At 40.6% G+C, this 22,959-nt stretch overlaps 1 long non-coding RNA gene across 1 annotated transcript in view; it reads right to left on the bottom strand.

Annotated features, from left to right (window-relative positions):
• Positions 1–18,579, bottom strand: part of LOC137096403 (uncharacterized) — a 68,568-nt gene extending 49,989 nt beyond the window's left edge. Inside the window, exon 1 of the long non-coding RNA XR_010909442.1 lies at positions 18,485–18,579. This is a non-coding gene — a long non-coding RNA (uncharacterized lncRNA). The remainder of the gene's footprint in view (positions 1–18,484) is intronic.
• Positions 18,580–22,959: the final 4,380 nt, after the last annotated feature.

The raw sequence follows: 22,959 nt of genomic DNA, 5'->3' as shown, positions 1-22,959 counted from the left end.
TTCTTATCACGTTATTGTAGTGTTTTTCATGCTATCTTTTATTCTAAAATGTTTTCAAATGTTGTAGTAAATCATGGATTACAAGAAACTTCTTATTTATATGAAACTACTTCCAAGCTCTGTCCAATAAAGGGCTTCAGCACCCTCCCTCAGGAACAGCTCCACACAACTCACACAGCATTAGTCTACATTTTAACTGCATTCTCATTGTGAAATCAATGCCATTGTATTCTTAATTTTACATTATCTTGATAGTTTAGTTATGTGACTTTTTGCGTTGTTGGATCTTGATAGATTGAACTTTATTTTGTGGATTGGCTTGTGAGCCACCCTATTTACTGGCATGTAAATTTGTATAATGAAATATTTCGTGCAAATACATACAATTTTATATAGATGGAATGAAACTGGTTTGGTTTTGGATTTGGGGCATTGGGGTATTTAAACTTCATTTCTTTGTTTGGTTTGTTTTCACAGGATATAAGTCACTGTGTTGCTGAATTTCAGTCTGGTTTAGGGCAAGCCAATACAGCCATATAGGTCTCACAAGCCATCGCAAAAGGTGAAATTGCATTTCCCTCAAAGAGCCATATCTTACTAGTAGAGCATGTATATATATTCCTAATATAAAAGGTCCCAGGTGCACTTGTCAATGTCTCCTTGGAGAAATGAGAGTCATTTGTAAACACAAGAACCACTGCCAGTCAGTATAAACATAAAACAGTTCTGAGTTAGATAGGCTAGTAAATCTTTATGAGTATGAAACAGCTTCCAGTGCCAGACCAGCCCTATTTAATAACTCACAACTCAGTTCTACAAAACAAAAATGAAATGTGTGTTGGGGAGAATGGCTTCCAAAATAGGGAGCATGGGCAAACGTTATATGGACTAAAATACATATAGCATGCAAGGAATACTGCCTGTTACTTTACAGCTGTTGAGTCCCCGCTGCTTTACAGGGCTAGCCAAAGATATTTTGCTGCCTGAGACAGAGGCATCAAGTGGTGTCCCTGCATCCACTCAGTTCGATGGGCATGGTATCTAAATTTGATGTGAAGGAGAAATGGGATATTGTGATGTCAAAAAGAAAGCTATTCCAAGAAATTGTTGTTCTTGTGTATCTTCAAGTCATTTCTAACTTATGTTGACCCTAAGCTGTCCTTGTCACGGGACAACTTCTCAGAAGTTAAGACCTTCTGGGGAGGCCCTGCTCTCACTCCCACCTCCTTCGCATGTGCGATTGGTGGGGATGAGAGACAGGGCCTTCTCAGTGGTGGCCCCTCATTTGTAAAACTCCCTCCCCAGCAAAAACAGATTAGCTCCCTCCCTCCTGACCCTTAGAAAGAAATTAAAATTGTGGCTGTAAGACCAAGCTTTCAGACAGTAATTCTTTAGTGCAATAAGCGAATACAGAATAGTTTATTTTATCTGTATGTCTGTTTATGCGGCACTGAATTGTTGCTCACTTGTAAGCTGCTCTGAGTCCCCTTCAGGGTGAGAAGGGCAGGGTATAAATATAGCAAATAAATAAATTTGCTTAGCAAGATTTGTTTAGAAAGGGGTTGCCGTTGCCTTCATCTGAGGCTGAATTAGAGTGACATACACAAGACCACCCAATCGTTTCCATGGTATAGTCTCTGAGTATTGTCCAATAGGTTCTTGTGGGTTTTTTCGGGCTATAGGGCCATGTTCTAGAGGCATTTCTCCTGACGTTTCGCCTGCATCTATGGCAAGCATCCTCAGAGGTAGCTTGCCATAGATGCAGGCGAAACGTCAGGAGAAATGCCTCTAGAACATGGCCCTAAAGCCCAAAAAAACCCACAAGAACCTAGTGATTCCAGCCCTGAAAGCCTTCGACAATATATTGGCCAATACTAAACCACTACAACATATTGGCTCTCTACAGTTTCATTACAGGTTATATATACAACCATATGAAGGGGTGTATGGAGTCACAATGTCAATGTTACATGACTGAGGAAGACTAAAGCAAAGTTAGTTCTAGCATAAGGAAGACCATGGGCTTGTTGACTTGGAAGAATGTTACTGGACATTGCATTTGTTTTGGTCTGTTTTTACATTTGTCTTTCTCAACCAACTGCCAGCTGTTCTCTTCCAGCAACAAACACAATTCAATATATCATGCGTAGGGTGTGTGGAACTCTTGATATATTGCAGCACTACAGCTCTCATCACCTCTCATGATAGGGCTGACGGGAGCTGCAGTTTAATCGCATTTGAAGAGATACAGTTGCTGATCCTTGCTGTACACACATACTTGAAGCAAATTGGATTTTGTTCAATTAGGCATAGTTCCAGCTGCACATACATAACAAAGTCATTGTATATAATCTACTATGAAGATGAGTTTATTTGATGAAGCAACTTGAAAGTGTAGGTCTTTCAAGAGTAAGCAGAAATCATTTTAATAGTAATGACGTAATGCCCCTTCAACTGACTGATTTGCATTTATGTACTTTCCCCATTGCCTTCAGTGGGTCGAGGTATTTTTCACACAAGAGGGGTCAGAGAACAAATTGAAAGCTTATGTAAAGGTTTCCTTCCATTTGGTGTGCCTAAATGTTGTTGTACTGTAGCATTTGTAGTACGCTGTAGTAACATACACTGCAACACTTCAGAGATGAAAGCCAGGACCTGTGTGGCCAAGCAACAGATATGTAATCAAGATAGGAAAAAAGCATTAATGTGAAAAAGCAAACAGGCTAAGAGAGACTGCAGCAGTTGGCTTTTGTCTGAGTCTACAGAGAAGGGCAAGATTCTGTAATGTGACCTGCTCTGCTGAAGAGACCTGATAGGATTTTGCCAGGCCACAAAATCTGGAGGGCCACACATCTTCCTCCAGTCCCCAAATTTGAGTTTAGAAGCATGGTGCTAGGCTTTATCACTAAGGGCTACTGCCTATTACTTAGTGTCTTCAGTCCCTTAAAGTTGTAAATCAAAAGTTCAATTTAAATAGGCCACAACATCTATGGCAGGAGGAGCCCCTGGTGGCACAGCGGGTTAAACTGCTGAGCTGCTAAACTTGTTGACCGAAAGGTCGCAGGTTCAAATCTGGGGAGCAGCATGAGCTGTTAGCCCCAGCTTCTGTCAACCTAGCAGTTTGAAAACATGCAAATGTAAATAGATCAATATGTGCCGTTCTGGCGGGAAGGTAACGGCGCTCCATGCAGTAATGCTGGCCACATGACCTTGGAGGTGTCTATGGACAATGCTGGCTCTTTGGCTTAGAAATGGAGATGAGCACCACCCCCCAGAGTCGGACACAACTAGACTTAATATCAGGGACAACCTTTACCTTTACCTGTCTATGGCAGGAGTGAGCAACCTATTGCCCCTTGCAGGAGTGACATAATTGCAGGACTGCCATAGTCTCTCACCCTTGGTTGATGGGAGTTGCGGCCTACCAACTCTGAGGGAATATACTTTCTTCAAGCCTGATCAATGGTGAAAATTATAGAAGAAATGTCAACAGAGGCAAATCAAGAATTTAACCTCCAGCCTTAATGGACCTCTCCCAGAGAAACTCTTTTGGATCAGGCCATCAAAGAAATTATGTTTAAAATGATTAAAAACACCTTGACAGTGTCCTTTCGGTGTAATTAAAAACCTATTTGCAGGCCTGCCAAATGTTTACTAATTATGCATGCACTTTGTTCTGTAGTGCTAATGAGAAGAAACCGAGGTACTTTTCAGCAAATTCAAGGTTTTTTAAAGAACTAATAATTACTCAGTGGAAAATGAGTTACTGAATTGTTCCATTCTTTATCAGCTCTTGCAATTTGCATCAGCTAGCCTTCTGCAATGGGTGAAAGTTGTGGGGGGGGGGGTTCTTCCTTTTACAGAGAATGGAAAAACATTCAATTGAAAGAAGTAAAAATTCTGTCCAGAGCAGGGGATACAGTTACCCTTGTGATCCTGTATTCAGTCTATATTTAGGTCTTGATGATTTATGCCGAAGTCACACAGTTTTTGGAGTAGCACACCATTGCAGCAGGAGGGACCAAAGGAAAACCTCATTCCATCAGTAGAGAAAGCTGTCCTGCCAGCTCCTGAGCAGCTTGGGAGACATCAAGGGAGCTTTGTCTCTTAACAGGAATGGCTTCCTAGGTCATCCCCTCCTGCAACCATTTTAGCCCTGCTGCTGTGCCACTGAGTACACCATGTCCTCCCCCCCCCCCTCTCTATATATATTCACCTTACTTTCATCTCTTCCTTTAACACGAGCTTAAAATGAATAATAACCACAATTTCCATGACAGAAGTCCTGACATTTTAATAATAACATGACAAGGGGAAATCTAGAAGGTTTTCCCAATGCTGGGGAAATAGGCCACATCTGAAGGATTCTAGATAATTTTATAGCTTTTAGAGATACAAACACTCCTTTTGGGGAGAAAGGGCAACCCAAACGGCTGACAGCAGAGCCCTACCTTATTCTATTGCAACAAACCCCGTGTTCTAGAGATATGATTTCACTATTCCATTTGTAGTTTGACTGCCACCAACTCCAATACAATCAACCCTCTATATCAGGATGGGCAAACTTTGGCCCTCCAGGTGTTTTGGTCTTCAACTCCTATAATTCCTAACAGCCTCAGGCCCTTTCCTTTTCCCCCTCAGCCACTTAAGGCTGAGAGTGCTCTATAGCCATGGATTAAACTACCATCATCTTACTTTTTTTCAGCCCAAAAGCAAAACTTGCTTTTGCCATTTTATATATGGGACGCCATTTTACTACATCACTGTATATAATGGGACGTGAGCATCCATGGAGTTTGATAACCATGGGGACCTGGAAGGGAACCCCTGCAGATACCGAGGGCCACTGCATTTGTGTGGAAGGTTTTCCAATTGACTGTATGAGCAGTTAAACCCCCTTCTCACATAGGCTGTTCAGATCATCCTGCTGCATTTACTGAACTTCATGGGGCCTTCAAATGTTGTTGCACTCCATTTGAAAGCTGTAACACTCTCTTTTTTTCAGAAAGATAAATGGATGGATGGATGAACCAAAGCCTAGTCCAAGTGTTTGTTCTATTGAACATAAAAACATTATTGTTGTCTTGGGTTTTAGGCCTGTTCCTGATGTTATTTAGCACACTAATTCCAAAAATTGCATTGGATAGACCACATCAGCTCTAGAACTGCCATTGAATAGTATCAAAGTTGTAAGTCACTTTGAGTCCCCTGAGGGGGAGAAAGGCAAGGTATAAATTAAGTAAATGAAATAAAATAAAATAAATATGGTTATCATGATTTTCTATAGGTGAGTAGATGAAGACAGGTATGTAGCATATGTCCTATATCTCAAAAATTAGAGCTAATGGACGGAAATCAGTGCAATTTTTGGAATCAGCAAGTCAAATATACCCAGAAACAGGTCTAACAATTGAGACACAAAAATATGTGTTGGCCAGTGTTATCCATATTTTCACATATCCCCAAGAAGGCCAGGAGCATATCCCCCACAGATACAGGAGCACTGTAATTCAGGATATTCACAGTGGCAAACTGATTTCTGAGATTAGGTAGAGAACTTCAAAAATAAGTACTTTAGTTCTCAATGAGGATTTCTTTAAAAGGATTTCTGCACAGTAAACAGTTACAGATATAAAAGAATTGCAACATGGCATAATAAAACACAATCAGATTGATTCAGTTAGATTTAACATGAAAAGAGCTTTCCAAGTTCATCACTCAAATGTGACTATGTGCTTTATTTGATGTGTGTTTGAATTTCCATCCATAGGGAAATAAGTTCTTTGTGTCCCAATCTAATGATAGTAATCCCTGCTCTGTTAAACACACTTCTGCCTGCTGAACATCTCTCCCAGAAGCCCAAAGCAATGCTTCAGGTTTGGCAGAGGAGGAGGAAGGGAAAAGTACATCCGGCATTCAAGCGTTGTAGAGTATTCACCCTTTCCAGCCCCACATAACAAGTTATCAAGTGGGCTCAGTTCTGACAAGATGCTGATCACATCTCAAGTATGCACTTGGCAGGTAGGATAAAGCAGTGGTGAAGAATCTCTTTCAGATATAGATAGACAGGAAGTTCCATAATCCCTGCTATTAGTCATGCCTGTTACAACTCATGGAAGTTGTAGTCTAACCCCTTCTGGAGAAACTCTGGTCTAGAGAAGAAACAAGACCAACAGAGAGAGATGAAGATAATCAAGGATGTATAAAGATCTCTCAGGACCCTTCCACACACTTATATAACCCAGAATATCAAGGCAGAAAATCCCACAATACCTGCTCTGAACTGGGTTATCTGAGTCCACACTACCATATATTCCAGTTCAAAGCAGAAAATGTGGGATTTTATTCAGCTGTGTGGAAGAGAGCATAGACAGAAAAGGCCAGCGTCTAATAGATCACAATATTTTAACTGGTTAACATATTCAATAATTCCATCAAAATAGTCAACCTAGGACTCTCCTGATAGAATATAAATCCTACCATTTGCAAGCAGCATGACCATGGGACTGTGGGCTAAGGATGGGATTTGTATTCTGATATATTTTGTGGGGATTGCTGCATTGTATACATTGGAGCCCTGCTTCATGGCCTATAAAGCCCATGTCTCCTAGTATTGGCAGCAGGGGGTTAGCCACATGTTGCATGCAAACATGTGTAACAAATGTTGTATGCAAACATGTGTAACTGAGTATGCCTGCCATAGATGCAGGCAAAATGTCAGGAGATAATGCTTCTGGAACATGGCCATACAGCCCAAAAAAACTCACAACAACCCAGTGATTCCAGTCATGAAAGCCTTCAACAATATATTGGACATGTATTGTAATGTTGATTGTTTTTCATGGCACTTTTATGAATGCTTGACATCGAATTGTGCCAATCTGTAACCCACCTTGAGTTGCTGTATGGCTGAGAAAGGCAGGCTACAAATATCGTAAATAAATAATAAATAAATAAACATCTCTACATGGAGAAACTGTTTCAAGACACATAAAAATTGGAAACCTCTAAGGATGCCTACCATAGATGCAGACAAAACAGCAGGAGACAATGCTTCTGGAACATGGCCATACAGCCCAAAAAACCTCACAACAACCCATGTGTAACAAAACTCTGAGCAACAGCTCCCCTTTTTTAGGAAAACATGCTTCAGTGATGCTTGTTCGGAATGGATCAGTGTGGAGGGAGGCAAAAGGTGCTTAACTCTAGCCGTCAGTCAGCCTCAAATAGCCCCTTGCAGATTTCTGGTAAGCAAACCAGCTGTTTCAAGAAGCTCTTGTGCTTCAACAAAATTCCAGGTTTGAAGCCTTTTTTTTTTTTTGGCAGCCATCCTAGCCCATATGTTTTCCCCTCATGGTTCACAATGCCTTCTGTTCCAAATCAAGATGCAACTGATTTCATTTGTAAAGTATCCCACCCAAAGGCCTACAACTGTGATGGAGAGATATTTGCAAGTCTCCTAAACAAGATGAAATGCATACTGCAGAGGGCATCTGCTTCAATCTCCTGTGTGAACACAAAGCATTTCCCCAGCCCAGAGAGGAGATGGCTGTGGTACTCCAACCTTACCAAGGTTGAGGGTAGTGCTAAATTGTGCCTGGTTCCATGAACCAATTGGGCTTCATTCTTCATCATTGTCTGCTCATGTTCGAGACAGCCAGCTGTGCCTTCTGGGAAGCTTAGGCTTGGTCTATAAAATCAAGAAGCTGATGACACTTTAACTTAATCTGGTGGTGGTCTGGGGAGAGGAAAGGGGAAAGTAAATTCTCTTGCACTTATGCCCAGCATGTTATAAATTCTTAAGGCTGGCAATGTGGACACCAGGCACTGGCAGGCTTCCATAGGCCTCTCTTAGCAGATGGGGAAGCTGATGGCATATGCTGATAGTGGATTAGGAGGCTTATCCTGTCTCTCAGCTTTCTCCTCCCAGGTTAGCCAATTTGCAGAGAGGCTCAATGACAAAGTGTAAGCTGAGAATTATTAAGGACGATGAGCTCCAGCAAGAGGAGGAAACTGATTATAAAAGATGGGCTTACTTGCAGAGGGGGAGAGAGAGAGAGATGAGAGAGGAAAAGTCCAGACAGGCAGAAAAGGCAATTCCATGAAGGCAAATACGTCTGCTTCTTTTCTGCACTATGTAACGAAAGAAAACATGAATTTGCCAGTCACCAGACACTCTTTCTTTCATTGGTTCTTTCATTATTAAGAAGAGCTTTGAAGCTATATGTGCAAAGTACCATGGATTTATTTCTAGGAAAATAATAATAAGGAATGGGCTATTTTATTTTAAATTCATTGGTATTTCCATTAGATTCTTTTTACATTGGAAATTTGCTGTGGTTTTGGGTTTTTTCCTACTTATAGTTATGCTAAGGTGAATCTATTATAGGGTTTTCTTGACCAGACTTTTTCAGAAAGGGTTTGCCTTTGCCTTCCTTTGAAGCTGAAAGAGTGTAACTTGCCCAAGTCAACCGGGCTTAGCACAGTAGGCTAAACTGCTGTGCTGCAGAAAAATCCTGCCGATCAAAAGGTCAGCAGTTCAAGCCCTGGTTGGAGTGAGCACTTGTCGTTAGCCCCAGCTCACCTGCCCACCTAGCAGGTTGAAAGCAGAAATGCGAGTAGATAAAATATGTACCCGTTTTAGTGGGGAGATAATAAATGGACCCTTAAGGACATTGATCAGAGGAAAAGCTCCTCGGCATGGAAGATGAAGTGACAGCATACACACACACCCTTGTGACCAGAGTTGAGCACAGCCTCCAGGATGCCAAAAATAAGATGGGGGGGGGGGGAGAACTGCCTTTATCTCTCTTTGTGTCCTTGTTACTTTTATAATCAGCATTGAATGTTGGCCATATGTGTGTTCTGTAAGAAGGGTAGGGTATACATACTGTAAACAAACAAACAAACCAATGAGTTTCCATGGTCGAAAAGAGATTGAGATCCTGGTCTCTGGGATCATAGTCCAATGCGTAAACTACTACACATATGAATTACTTTGGGTCTCATCCTCTGAGAAAGGTTGGATTAAATAAATAAATACAATATGATATAGCAAAGTGTACATATTTATATATTTCTCTTTTATGCACTGTATACTGCCTTGGGAACCCTGGTACACTGAGAGATGACAGACAAATATCACAAATAAATGAATAAACAAGCAAGCGAGTCAACAAATAGAAAGACAGAATTCTGTCCCATTTTTATTTTTCCCCCCATAGGAAATTACCTTTGCACTGATTTCCCAGTGGCTATGTGCTCTTTCCTTCAGTGGGAAATGATAATACAGTACAATCCCCATTTCTGCAGAACCAACATACATGCTTCATATTTATTCACTTAGAGTCTCCAGTACAAGCTCCCCCCTCTCAATATCGCAATTGTTTGTTCCATTGTTTGTCTGCTATTGTTCAGTTTCATGTGTCCATGCAAAGCCAGGGAACACATCATCTGCAGCTATGGCAGTAGTGCTAGTGCATACATAGCTAGAGTACAACTAGTACAAACAGCTGTAGGATCCTCTTCCCATATCCCCACTGGGAATAGTTTTGACGTGTCATTTTATTCACTCTTCTTCAAAGTAACTTTGCATGCTCTGCCCTTCCCCAGACTCTTTAGTCTCTTCGCCTGCTCTGTTAAGATGCTATGACAAAGAGATTGCTGCCTGTCACACTGATCTCTCGTGTCATCTGATGTGACCAGCCTTGGGCAGGAACCCATGCCAAAGCAGTGTCTGGTGGAATGAGGATATCCTGTAGAAACATTTCCTATTAATAAACTATTAGCCCTCTTGGGCAGAGGACAAAGCGACTTATCATCATTAAAGGCACCAGTGCCATCAGCAAAATGGGGGAGCTTAACTTTGGAGAACTTGTGGAACTCCCTCCCTGCTGAAATTAGACAGGCGCCCTCCCTCATGGCCTTCCGTAAGGGCCTGAAAACCTGGCTCTTCGAAAAGGCCTTCAATTAAGTGCTATGTTTTGGAATGACCACCGGAATGGACTATGACGACGAGACTGATTATGACCCAAACAAGACGAAGCGGACTTTTAGTTTAATTAGCTGTGTGTTAGTAAGATGTGTGTTATGATCCTGATTTACTGTAACTGTTGTCTTCATGTTCTATGTTCTGTACACCGCCACGAGTCGCCTTCGGGCTGAGAGTGGCGGTTAATAAATGCAAATAATAAATAAATAAATAAATAAATAAATAAATAAATAATTCATTGCCAAAAAAAGGGAGATGTAAACAATATCATTCTTTGTCTCTGGCCATGGATGAAATGAAGGGAAAAGCAGGGGGGGAATCTACAGCCACTAGGAAACAAAAGAGAAAAGTGGCTCATTCATATAGTTTCAGCAGGCTAGTTTTTCATAGGGAATTGTTACTGTGATGGCAGCCATGCTCAAATAAAAGATCTAATGGTTCTTATGAGATGAACTCTACCGCAACTACTTATACTTAACATTAGCATTTCGCATAACTGCCCCAACGCTAGTTGCTCCTTGGGTTTTAGTGAATAGGAACTAACTCATTAAAACCAATTAAGTTGTGAAGTCAGAATTTTCTAACTATAAGGAGCAAGTTAAGCCAATCAGTTATCCTAAAGATAAATTTAATTAAGTTGCCCTTTCAACATTAATTTAGCACATTATTGCATGAGGGTTGATGCAAACGTTTGCAGCCGGGTTAACAGTGAACGTTCGCACTGCTAATCACACGCCATTTCAAAGCAGTAGCATTGCAGGTTTCCCCCTCCCTCAACTGCTTGGCCATTGCTTTTAATACACTGGGGAAACCAGTGAATAGCTTCCTGAAAGTACTTTGTCCCAGTATTGACAGTGGTGCAATAAGTCACAAATTCTGCTGCAATGAGAATGGAAGAATCCACATGATGCTATGGGTTTAACATTTCTACGTTCCACTTCTTGTTCCCAAACTGCAGTCATTATTTCTCCCTTTTGCCATCTTTGCTTCCTATTATTCCTATCATTTATTTTATTTAACTGCGTAATTGTGTAGTTTTTAATGGCGCTATTCTGGTTTCTCTTCATTGTATGAGCACTCCCTTCATGGGGAGTATTACTTTCAAGATATTCTTGGAACAGTTACTGCTTCATGTTTTCAGCAACACTCATGCATGTGCTAATAGTGGTGATTTGTTAACTAAGTTTACCTTTTGAATGTGGATGCACGCCTTCAATTGTGATGTGGTGTCCTGGATTCAAACACACAAATATTGTCACTCATTGGAACCCACAGAGGTCTGCTGGCTCCAGCATCCCAGACCAGGTTTGGCACTGATAACTACATCACCCCCTGACAACATAAAGTTACGTGTAGAAGGCTGGGAATTGCAATATCCATATTTAGTATATCATCCAGATTTATTATAATGGGAGGTTTGATGGAATGTATACACACTCAACAACCCAGAGCTGTGCTACTGTGCAATCAAAGGACTGGGCTGTGGTGCAGCTAGCTGATAACTAGCTGCATTAAATCACTATTGACCGAGAGGTCATGGGTTCGAAGCCAGCCCAGGTCGGAGTGAACTGCCAGCCATTAGTCTAGCTTGCTGTCGACCTTTGCAGCCCGAAAGACAGTTGCATCTGTCAAGTAGGAAATTTAGGTACCGCTTTATGCGGAGAGGCTAATTTAACTAATTTATGACACCATAAAACTTTTCAGTGGCATGCAGAAGAATGAGGAAGTACTCCATGAAAGGAATTGGTGTAATAAATGGATGGTGAAGCGGCAGCTTCCTCTGTGGCCAGAATCAAGCCGGAATCGAGCTTACCCTCATGAAGCCGGAAAGCTGGAATGTTAAATTGCCTCTGTGTCTGTCTATATATGTTGTATGTCTAATTGGCATTGAATGTTTGCCATGTATATGTGTATTATGATCCACCCTGAGTCCCCTGCAGGGTGAGAAGGATGGAATATAAATACTGTAAATAAAATAAATGATATGATACAGTTACAGTTACAAAGACATAGAATGGTGGACTCTTGTAAAAATGCCCAAGACATCAAGACTGTGCACTTGTACTGGTAAAAAAAAATTAAAAGGGGGCATGGGCTAGGAAGGACAAAGCATGGGTTGGAAAAAGTAGTCAACGTGAGAGTGTTGGGAAAAGTAGTCAACATGAGAATGTGGTAAGTAGAGAGCACAAACTGTGTTCATTCAGCACTCTAAAGAGATCATACAATAGGAAGAAGGCATATGCTGGCATGTGCCTGCTTTCGATGAGAATGAACTTGCGATGCTGAAATACACTATGGTGCAGTAATCTTCCAAGTTCCATAATTAAGTTATTAGTTAATTAAATGAGAAACTATGCTTGAGAGCCAACAAATTTTATGTTTTCCAGCTGGTTCTTTAATGTATGCAAATAGTCACAGGAATTTTGTTCATTTTTATTCATGGCTAGAGTAGGATGGTTTAACTAATTCCAAGACTAAAATAGTTTAAATATAAGACAAGTAAGGGCAGCTTGAAAAAGACGAGTCTTCTTTGGATTCTACACCCAATGCATCCTAGGGGCTTTTCATCAGTCCCAGGAAACTGAATTCCGATGCTCTTACCCTGGGACTTTTGTTGACATCCATAAGGGAATCAGTAAATCAACAAACTAATGAAAGTGGGGGGAGGGGGTAAAGACATATTATTATAGGAAAGGGGAAAGGGAAAGAAAGTGATCGATGTTGGGAGAAGAGGATAAGAATTTTTCAAACGTTCATGCCACTTTCTATCTCAAGATCAACACAGTGACAAATGAAGAAAATAGAACTCAAAAACATAGCCATGTTAATCTGGAATATCAGTATGAAAAAGGATCTTGTAGCATCTTAGATATTTACTATGGCCCATCTACACTGCCATAAAGTGCAGTTTCAACCTGCATTATATGGCAGAGTAAATGGGGCCTAAAAAAATCAAGTATGTAGCACAAGTCTGCAAAAACTAATGTTAATCTCTAAGTTATAAGATTCCTCTGAAGTAAAATCACCAGCAGCATTCTTCAGATTGATTTTGGTAAGAGCTTCAACTTTTCAGGAGTTTATCTTAATAGGCAATTTAGTATAAACATGTTGATTAATTTTTTCCACTTCTCACATAACTGTAACCAAATTAAATTTGTTCGCTAATGTTATTGATAGAACACGTTAACTCTTTTCTACTCACATCCCTATCTCAGTTGGGTGCTCAGCAAAACAATAATATAATCAGCTCTCCCAATGTTTGCAAAAAACAAAAATAATTCTAACAAAACAAATGCATATTAAAACATATGCAGTGAGGGAAAAGGTAGCCAGCCAACCAAAATGATGCACTGAAAGACATGGAAAATAAAAATGGGTTTCAGGGTCGGGATGCAGAGAAGAAAGAATAAAAAATGTATTTGAAGGACGATAGTTTCACATTGCAGGGAACAATCACAGCAAAAGGATCATCATGATTTCATGAGTGTGCCTTGATTTTAGTACTTACCAAAATCCCCTCCTGTTCTGCAAAATAGTGGAAGACTGGCTTCCATAAAACTTGTACAGTAGCATCAGGACACATTTTTCTAGAGGTCTCTTCTCCTTTGTATCTCATCACCCAATATCTGTGCATTCCAAGTTTCAAGCCAATCTATGTTTCTGGACTACAACTCCTGGAATTATTGACTATTGCTTACACTGACTGGGCTTCTGAGAACTAAAGTTCAACCACATCTAGAAAACAAAAATTGGAAACAACGACTTGCTATATAACATTTTCTATGTGAAGAAGTGCTTGCTAACATTAAAAAGGATTGCTTATACTGGTGGTGGGCAGCTCGCTCGCTCTCCCTCCCTCCCTCTCTCTCGCTTTCCATTTTTCCTCCTACCTTTTCTCTGTGGCTTGCTGGGGAAAGGAAAGACCACCCTTGCAATAGGTCTGAGCTGATTACTAACAGAGGGCTTTGGAAATTAGGACTATGGGGTGTCTACTAGGCAGCATCATGTTAAAGCTGCACAACTATTGTTTTTAACAGTTATGTGGCTGCGTCCTATGGGATGCTAAAGTTTGTAGTTTGATTTTAAAAATTAAAAATAAAACTTTATTTATATACCACTCTGTCTCCCGGGGGGACTCAGGGCATTTTCCAAGCAACAACATCAAAACATACAGAGTCACAACATGAACAAAAAAATAACAGTAACAGCAACATAAGCATGGCATTACCCAACAACACATAAATATTAAAAGAAAAAAATCCTGCCTGCACTTCATGTCTATTTGTTAGGGCATGGAAAAGGAATGGGTCAGGACAACTAAAAAGGCTGGGTCAAGACTGATATAAATTGAAATAGGATGGGACCGACATTTGGGTACAGTACTGTAATAGGTAAATGACAAAAGCGGGGACGGGCTACTTCCAGGGGCCTGTTAGGAGAATGACCGGGGTAATATATAGGGGGCTAGGTTGTGTCTGGGCTGAGCTAGCACTGGTCACTCTCGAAGATTTGTTGAAACCACCAGAGTAAAGAGGAGAGAAATCACTGGCGTATTAGCAGTCCCAAGATCAAGAAACTAAGAGATTACCATAGTCATTAGCCCAGAAAACCAAGCCAGGCAAAGGGATGCACAAAAAAGTAGTTAGAGTGTAGTCAGAGAGCAGGACAGAGTCTCCTTCCCAGCCTGGGTGGGTGTTGATTTTTTTTCACAGAGTGGGAGATAGATGTTACTTTCAGCAGTGATCAATATTTGTTTATCTAGGCAGACTGATAGTAGTACCACAAAAGCTAAAGGAGTGCTGGGCCTGCTCCCAACACTCCTACACTACTGCTCTCCCAGAAGGAAACACAATGTCATCCTCAAACTGCCAGACCTGTAAGATGTTGTCATTGCAGTTAGAGAGGCATCACAGTGCAATACTTCTGCAGTGAGAAAGGACTTATAGTAAGAAGATTCCACTTCCTCGGTCCCCAATACAGAGAATTAGTAACTTCTTCACACTAGAGAATGAATCCACTTTAAATCTGGTTTCTGGGGTTTATAGTTTAGGGAGGAACCTTTAACAGCCTCACTAAACTACAATCCCTGAATTCTGCAGGAGGCAGAAACCAGATTTAGAGTGGATTCATTCTCTAGTGTGATGAGGTCATAAGATTGCTATTATTTCTGCTTTTGATAAGAGTCCTGTCTACTGAATTAGTTGGCATTATGCAGATAAAAGCCACTGAAGAGATATGGCAGCATGTCCAAAGATGATTGGATTTCTGTTTGCTACATCTTAATTTTCCAGAATGAGGTTGCTATTCAATGTTTCTCTGTGCAAGTTCCGACAAGCTAATTACATGTGCACATTTATTGTCACATCTTTATCCTTAGAGCAGAAGATCCAGCCAGATGGTCATCCACTCTAAGTGTGTAATAAAAGCTGTTTTCTTTATGCTGTCATCGTATATGTCTGATAAAGAAACAATCTGGTTTCTCAGCAGCTAGGTTTTGATCCTTTGCACACTAAACTGAGTATGAGTTCTATTGGATCAATTGAACTTATATCGGTATAAATACATATAAGATTAGACTGCAGAGTTTACTTGGACTATAATCTTATTTAGGAATCAGTGTCATTGAGTTCTGTGGGACTTCAGTCTGGGTGAAGGGCAAATTTGTTCAAGGTTACTGTACTTTGAAAAAGTGGCTATGATGGCCACTTTTTCAAAAGTAACTTGACATCCAAAAGTAACTTTACCAAAGTCTGATGAGGAAATATAGGAAAGTGTTATGATTCTCAGAAGACACATAAGGTTCTTAATATAATACAGTAGTATTTCCATGAGAGATGGGATCATGAGGTCCGTGGTTCCTCTCCAAAGTTCAAAACTCAAATTTCCATTAATATATGTTGAATATAACTATATAGATATACAGGTTGATTCTCCCTTATACAAAATGCTTGGGATCAGATTTTTTTTCAGATTTTTTTTTCTAATTATGGAATTCCTGTTTGTATAAGACATAGTGAATAAGATATTGAATATTATCACATGGGGGGGGGGGGCAAATATCCATGGTGTTATGTCCTGTAGCATTAGAAAGCAAATCATATTCTTTCTCAGATCCCATCATATGTTATTCTTTCTTGCCTTTTCTCTGCCCACTCAATTTTTTAAAAAAAACTTTGGGGGGAAAACATTTGGGGATACTAGACTGTCCCTTCCAATCCTGCGACTCCTGAAAGGAGAGGAGGCATTAATCTGGGAAGAGAAACACCACTTTCGAAACTTTCCCTTCCAATTCTGTGACTCCCAAGGAAAGAGGAGACATTGATCTGCATCCCCTCCTTCCTCCCAATTTCGCATGCTAGCCATAGCACAATTTTAAAAACCAATATTATTATGAAGGAGAAAAGACAGGAAAAACAAAGTGGTGATATTTTGAAATTTTGGTATTTTTAATGATTACAATTTTCTTTTTTAAAAAATTACCATGCCAGGCTCATGAAAAAGCAGGATTTTGAGAGAGAAATGTCAATGCTTGGTAGGAGACATCCCATAGGAATGTCCCATACTCAATATCACTGAAGCGATTCAACACAGGCAAATTTAACAGATCCCATCCCACATGTTTTCCCCATTTTTTCCAGTTGTATAGCGAATCCTGAGTTCAGAAGACTATTTCTACCCATCCTCTTCACCCCTCCCTCACCCCGGTTTCCAGACACTTCCCTGGTGAGGCACGACAAACTTAGGGAGGAAGTCTCCATGCATCATGGGTTGGGCTCCGTCATACATCATTTCCTTACTGTTTTACGAATGTCTAGAAACGGGGGGAGCAGGGGGGTGCAAGGGATAACGTCCATGGAGGACGCTGAGTTTAACCTTAAGAATCTCTGATGGGAGAAAAAGAAGATGGTGAGGAGAACTCAATTTATACTAGGCCCCTGTAGAAAGTAGGAAAAAAGGCAGATAGTGGCCAAAAAAATAAGGGTTATGGAGTGTTTCAGATTTCCGGATAAGAAAGACTCCATTTGTATTTTGATTTCTGGTATGTGGATCACTGTTTGATTCAGAGGACAATGGAATTCATGTCCATTTTGTTCTATTCAGTTTAGACCTATCCACCTATAAATCATGATCTGAGACCATGGCCATGGTGTCTCCCAGTAATTCTGGGAACAGTCGTTTACAAAGGGCTCAAAAGTGGTATTGCCTTCTTCACAGAACAACAAACATCTGACTTATAAATGAGTCATAGTTAAGAGTGGAGGTAAAACAACAGGAAGTGAGAGAAATTTACCACTCAGAAGAGAAATTTATTCCTGAAAGAGTTAGTTTCATGGGGAAAAGATGTATCCACTGAAACTTTATCCCCAATCCTTGTTTCCACAACAAGCCACATTTTCCAAACACAAATTCTCACAGGGGCAGAAAGTAAGGTGAAATCCTCTGAACAGGGGCACAGACGAGCCACCACACTGGTGTTAATCTTTCCCTATGTGATCTGAAGTGTGTATGTATGTGTGTGTGTAGATAGATAGATAGATAGATAGATAGATAGATAGATAGACAGACAGACAGACAGACAGACAGACAGACAGACAGATACATGTTCTGACTTACATACAAATTCAACTTCAGGAGCCCCCTGTGGAGCAGTGGGTTAAACCCTTCTGCCGGCAGGACTGAAGACTGACAGGTCAGAGGTTCAAATCCAGGGAGAGCACAGATGAGCTCCCTCTGTCAGCTCCAGCACCCCATGTGGGGATGTGAGAGAAGCCTCCCAAAGGATGGTAAAACGTTAAAAACATTCAGACGTCCCCTGGGCAATGTCCTTGCAGACGGCCAAATCTCTCACATTAGAAGTGACTTTTAGTTTCTCAAGTCACTCCTGACACAAATAAAAAAAACCTTAAGGGCAAACCTACAGAACCTATCTTGTTCTTAACTTGGGGACTGCCTGTAGTTTCCAGGGTTTCTTGGGGGGGAAATGGTAACCACTGGATCAGATTAACAGCAAGGCTATAATATAGTCCCATAATTCCTTTTAGTAGGCAAAGTCATCATAATCTTCACAAATAATGAACCTCTTACATTTGAACAGTAAATTAATAAAACATGAGTTCAAAATAAATTACTCCATTTCATACCACTATCTTCACCCACCCCATTTATAAACTAGTTCTTTCACACTCTGTCTCATCGAATAATGTTGCAGTATCTTCAAATTTTGGACTCTACCACTGACACGCATCTCCATTTGGCTGATTTGTTCTACAGAGGCTTTCTCTTGGCCACTGGTAAATGACATTCCCTAATTAAAACTGGCCAGAGACATTTTTTCGTGTCCATATTCGATAAGCAGGTTGGCTGATATAAGCCAGCAGCTGTGTCTGCACAAGAGACCGCCAATGACAAAGTCCTTCCATGAAGCCAGTGCCAGGCTTGAGAAAACCCGCTCCTCCACCCACAGCTAATTCCCCCGTGCAGGCTGCCACTCACCATGTAGCAGTGAAAGAGACTGGTTTATGCAGCAGCATCAGGACAGATTAGAGGAAAAGCTGCTGTGATGCTTACGGAGCATGCTGCATGCTGGGACTTTTAATTCCAAGTACAGCTGGTGGTTTAGATACGGCCAAAGCTGTCTCTTTCAGCCTCCAGCACATGAAGCATCATGTTAAATTTTTAGACCAAACCACTTTCTATTGACTTCAGTGTGTAAATACTTAGCTCTATCTGCATGTTTAGGGGGGCTGAGTTTGAAAGAAGTTCTGGCAATCTTCAGAAATGTTGCCTTTGGGGATAATATTGCTTTTCAGGATGCTGCTATTTATTTTTATGCTGAGTGTTGTAATCCAAAAAAGTAACTTCTCCAAACCCTGCCTCTGAGCAGGCTAACATCAGCTTAGCATGTGATGACTACATGTTTTAGTCTGAACCTTAGCAGAGACATGAAATGCATCGTGGTTTATTCTCATGAAAGGTGGTGGAAAGAAGGATTGTTGCATTGAGTGTTTCAGACTCTATTCAACTAGTTATATGAATCCTTGACTAGTTCATCCTTGCATATGTGAGTAAATAATTACAGTTGTTTTCTCCATACTGTGAGAAAAATACATATTATTCTGCAGTTTTCTCCATTTATTCCAACATCCTGGAGTGTGGCAAAGGAGTTATTCTGCAGAGGATAATATGTGGGATTTGTGCACACACACATAAAAGAACTGTTAGTATGTTTTGGTGCAGGTAACCCATTTTCTGAAGAAGAAATAGATTTTTCACCCAACAATTCATATATTTTTCTCTGCAAAATAATTCCTCCATAACATTCCAGGATGCTGAATACCAGAAAGAAATTGGTATTCTCTTTGTTCTATTATTCTTCCCAGTGGAATTTTCATGATTGCCAGGAAATCCATTTTTTAATCTGAAAAGGAATAATAACAAGTACTATTCTCATCTCTATCCATGTCCTGATTTGCCCCTCAAGAACAGCCTTATTACAACGTTGAAAGTAAAAGAAAAATGCTTTACTTCAGCAAACACAAAAGAACAGCAAATGCAGGTGAAAATGCCAAAGAAAGCAAGGAAGTCTTAATGCAGACACAAACTCAAGTCTCTGATAAAGTCCAAAAGAAACAGCAGTCTTACATCAGACAACGGGCAAAGATCACTAAATCCTTAGAAGCAGACTTGAAGTAGGTACAATTGGAGCGAAAACATTAGCATCAGAGTAGTTTGTGACCAGCGAAAGCTAACTGCTCCTACTTCTGATTTATAGCCCTGCATTTCCCCACGCAGGAGGTGCTAGGGCAGCTCCCAATTACCTCGGCGTTTCTAGCAGCTATTCTAGCTGAATGCTGTCTGTGCTCTGTTTCCTTTCACCTTTCCAGAAATGTGGGCACTTGCAAGACTTCATTGTCTGATTCCAATTCTCCTTCCAATTCCTGAACAATTTCCTGCTCCCCTTCCTCTTCTGAAGATGAGGAATCCCTAACAATCCATAACATCCTTGAACTACAGCATTGGAGCAATCTAGCAGAGTATACCAAGTTCTACACCAAAGTAGCAACGTCAACATTATGCGGATAGGCCCCTGACAGCTATACAGTAGAGTCTCGCTTATTCGACCTTCACTTATCCAACATTCTATCTTATCTGACACTCTTATCCTATGCCTCCCTTTTCCTCCAGCATTTCCCCTTCAATTAAAGGAGTGCTCCCCAACTCTCTCTCCATTCCTAATAAGCGCAAAAGGCAAGACAAGGGGGAGGGGGAGGGGGAGGAAAAGAGGCAGGACCAGAAGCGTCTTCCCTCCTTCTGTCTGTGATTTCCATGCTCCTCTTCCACATCTGAGCACTTCCTGCTGGGGTTCTAGCCCCAAAACCGTGCCTTGCCTTTACTCTTTGAGCCCCTGTCATTAGTATTCTAGATGTCTAGCGTATTATCTGACATTTTTGTTTATCCAACGTTCTGTCAGCCCTGTTTTATCTGATAAGCAAGAGTCTATTGTACTTCTTTCATATCCTCTTACCATCTCAATGTTGCAGGAGCACACCCACTTTTTAAACTCCTTTCAAAATAATGCAATTTCTCTCTCTTTTCGGCTTTCTCCTAGGCTTACTTCAGTTGCCAAACCTTCACCAACCATGCTGGGTAGCAGTGCTTTGGGTGGAGCTGCCCACATTGATGATGATTACGTTTCAGTCCAGGCAGACACAGCTGCCCCAGCAAGTGATTGGGTGACTGAGGAACATGAGCTGATACTTGGGCAAAGCTCAAAGGGAACGGAATGAGGTGGAGGCGGCAGCAGCAGCTATAGTACGCACAAGTACACCGTGGAAACATATGCATATTTAAAAATGAGGATTACTACATCCAGGGCAGCTAGTGTACTTGGGGGAAGAAGGATGTTTGTGCTAGCTTTCAGCTATGAAATGTTGAAGGGTATGTAATTACAATTCACATGGAGCCAGTATGGTATAGTGCACTGGACTGCACTTTGGAGACCAAGATTTATATCCCTGCTAAGCCATGAAACCCACTGGGCAAGTCACCCTCTCCCAGCCTCAGAAGAAAGCAGTAATAAACCCTCTTTGAACTAATTTTACCAAGAAAACCCTATAATAGAGTTGCCTTATGGTTGCCATAGGATGGAAATTATTTGAAGACACACAACAACAACATGTAATATGCATTCATGAGATTTTAATGTCTGGCAAAAGCCTTTAGTTCCTTCCAAGCATCCTGTAAGGATTGTTGGAAATGACAGCCTTCTTCAAGCCTTCACTAATAATCTTTATCTATGATCCTGTTGCTTATTGTCTCCTGTATGTATGTTCTGGTATGAACCTTCCATTACTCTATGGTTTCTGAGAAGTTGCAAAAGGGGCTGCAGACCACATGCCCCCTCTCTCCTTTTGACTGTGTGACCTGTAGATAGCTATTTCGTTACAAGAAAGATGCCCTGGGTGGATGGCACAGAGATTTATCGCAAAAATATCTGAAACTGGGCTAAGTTTTTTACCTGTGTATACTGAACACATGAAGGTTGTGAGTAAACCAAAAATGCCTTATTTTTATCCAAGTCTACTTCATTTTTGTCTCTTGAATGCATGATATAAAACAAGTTTTTAATGGGAGAGTATATATATTTGGGCACTGAAAAACACTTCTAAAGTTCTGCTGTTTTATGCACTGGCAAATCTCTATTTTCCTAACAGATCAGAGATAATAGATTATTCAGTCTAACAACTGAAAACATTGTCTTGCATAATTATATCTGGTTGCATACCATAAGAAAAGATTCTACTCTAAAGGGTTTTTGGCTCTTCTCTGAAAGATCATGCTTTTCTAAAAGTTATGATCTCCAAAAGGTTATGAATGCCATTTTCCAAAAGGACAAAGCTCTATGGAACTGAGAAGGGAGGATGCTTTCCCTGAGCTCAATTTCCCCCAATCTTATCACCTCTTAAATTGAAGCAGATTTTGAATGTTTGGCCTTTCAGATGTTTGACACAATTCCCTGTACCAGACAAGCAAGGCAAGGCTAAAGGCAGAGGCTGATGATGACATATTTGCATGCTAGCTTGGCTCACTGTGCCTGAAAAGAAAAATGGTGCAAAAGAATTAAAAGAATCCTTATTTTCTTTCCTAATATATATATATATTATTCCTTCCCAGGCATGACTAGTGTACACCACAGATCTGCTCTGACTATTTTGCCTTTTTGAATTTAAATGTGTCTTTTGGATATAATCGTTTTATTGAATTTTATTTGTTTCCTTTCCATTTTTATTGAAATGAAAAAAGTTATTCTGCATTCATGGGCAAACAAATTATAAAGTTTTGGGTTTGTTTGTTTTTTTTAAAAAAAGACTACTCATCTACCTCTACATCTAATACTTAATACAATACAACTACATATCTACTTCAAATACCAAAACAATATATATAAATAAACACAAAAAAAATAAAACAAGCAAACTAATATTGATACACACAAGACATATACACAAAAACAAATCTAACTAACAAACATAAAAACTAATGTACAAGAGAAACTGTTTATCCTACTGATTATCCTACTTGGACAACGAGGGATCTTGGCACGTTTCTCTCTTTTGCCCTCCATTCGTGCCTCTTCAAATTCTGCAGCTGGAGGGCTCACAAGCCAGGGCTTCCCAGTTCTCGGTGTCTATGCCACAGTTTTTAAGGTTGGCTTTGAGCCCATCTTTAAATCTCTTTTCCTGCCCACCAACATTCCATTTTACATTCTTGGGTTCAGAGTAGAGCAACTGCTTTGGGAGACGGTGGTCAGGCATCCAGACAATGTGGCCAGTCCAGCGGAGTTGATGGCGGAGGACCATCGCTTCAATGCTGGTGGTCTTTGCTTCTTCCAGCATGCTGACATTTGTCCGCTTGTCTTCCCAAGAGATTTGCAGGATTTTCCAGAGGCAGCGCTGATGGAATCATTC

This window comes from Anolis sagrei, chromosome 2 (genome assembly GCF_037176765.1).
Source record: "Anolis sagrei isolate rAnoSag1 chromosome 2, rAnoSag1.mat, whole genome shotgun sequence".
Taxonomy (NCBI): Eukaryota; Metazoa; Chordata; class Lepidosauria; order Squamata; family Dactyloidae; genus Anolis; species Anolis sagrei.
This window is presented reverse-complemented; position numbering and strand designations above follow the sequence as displayed.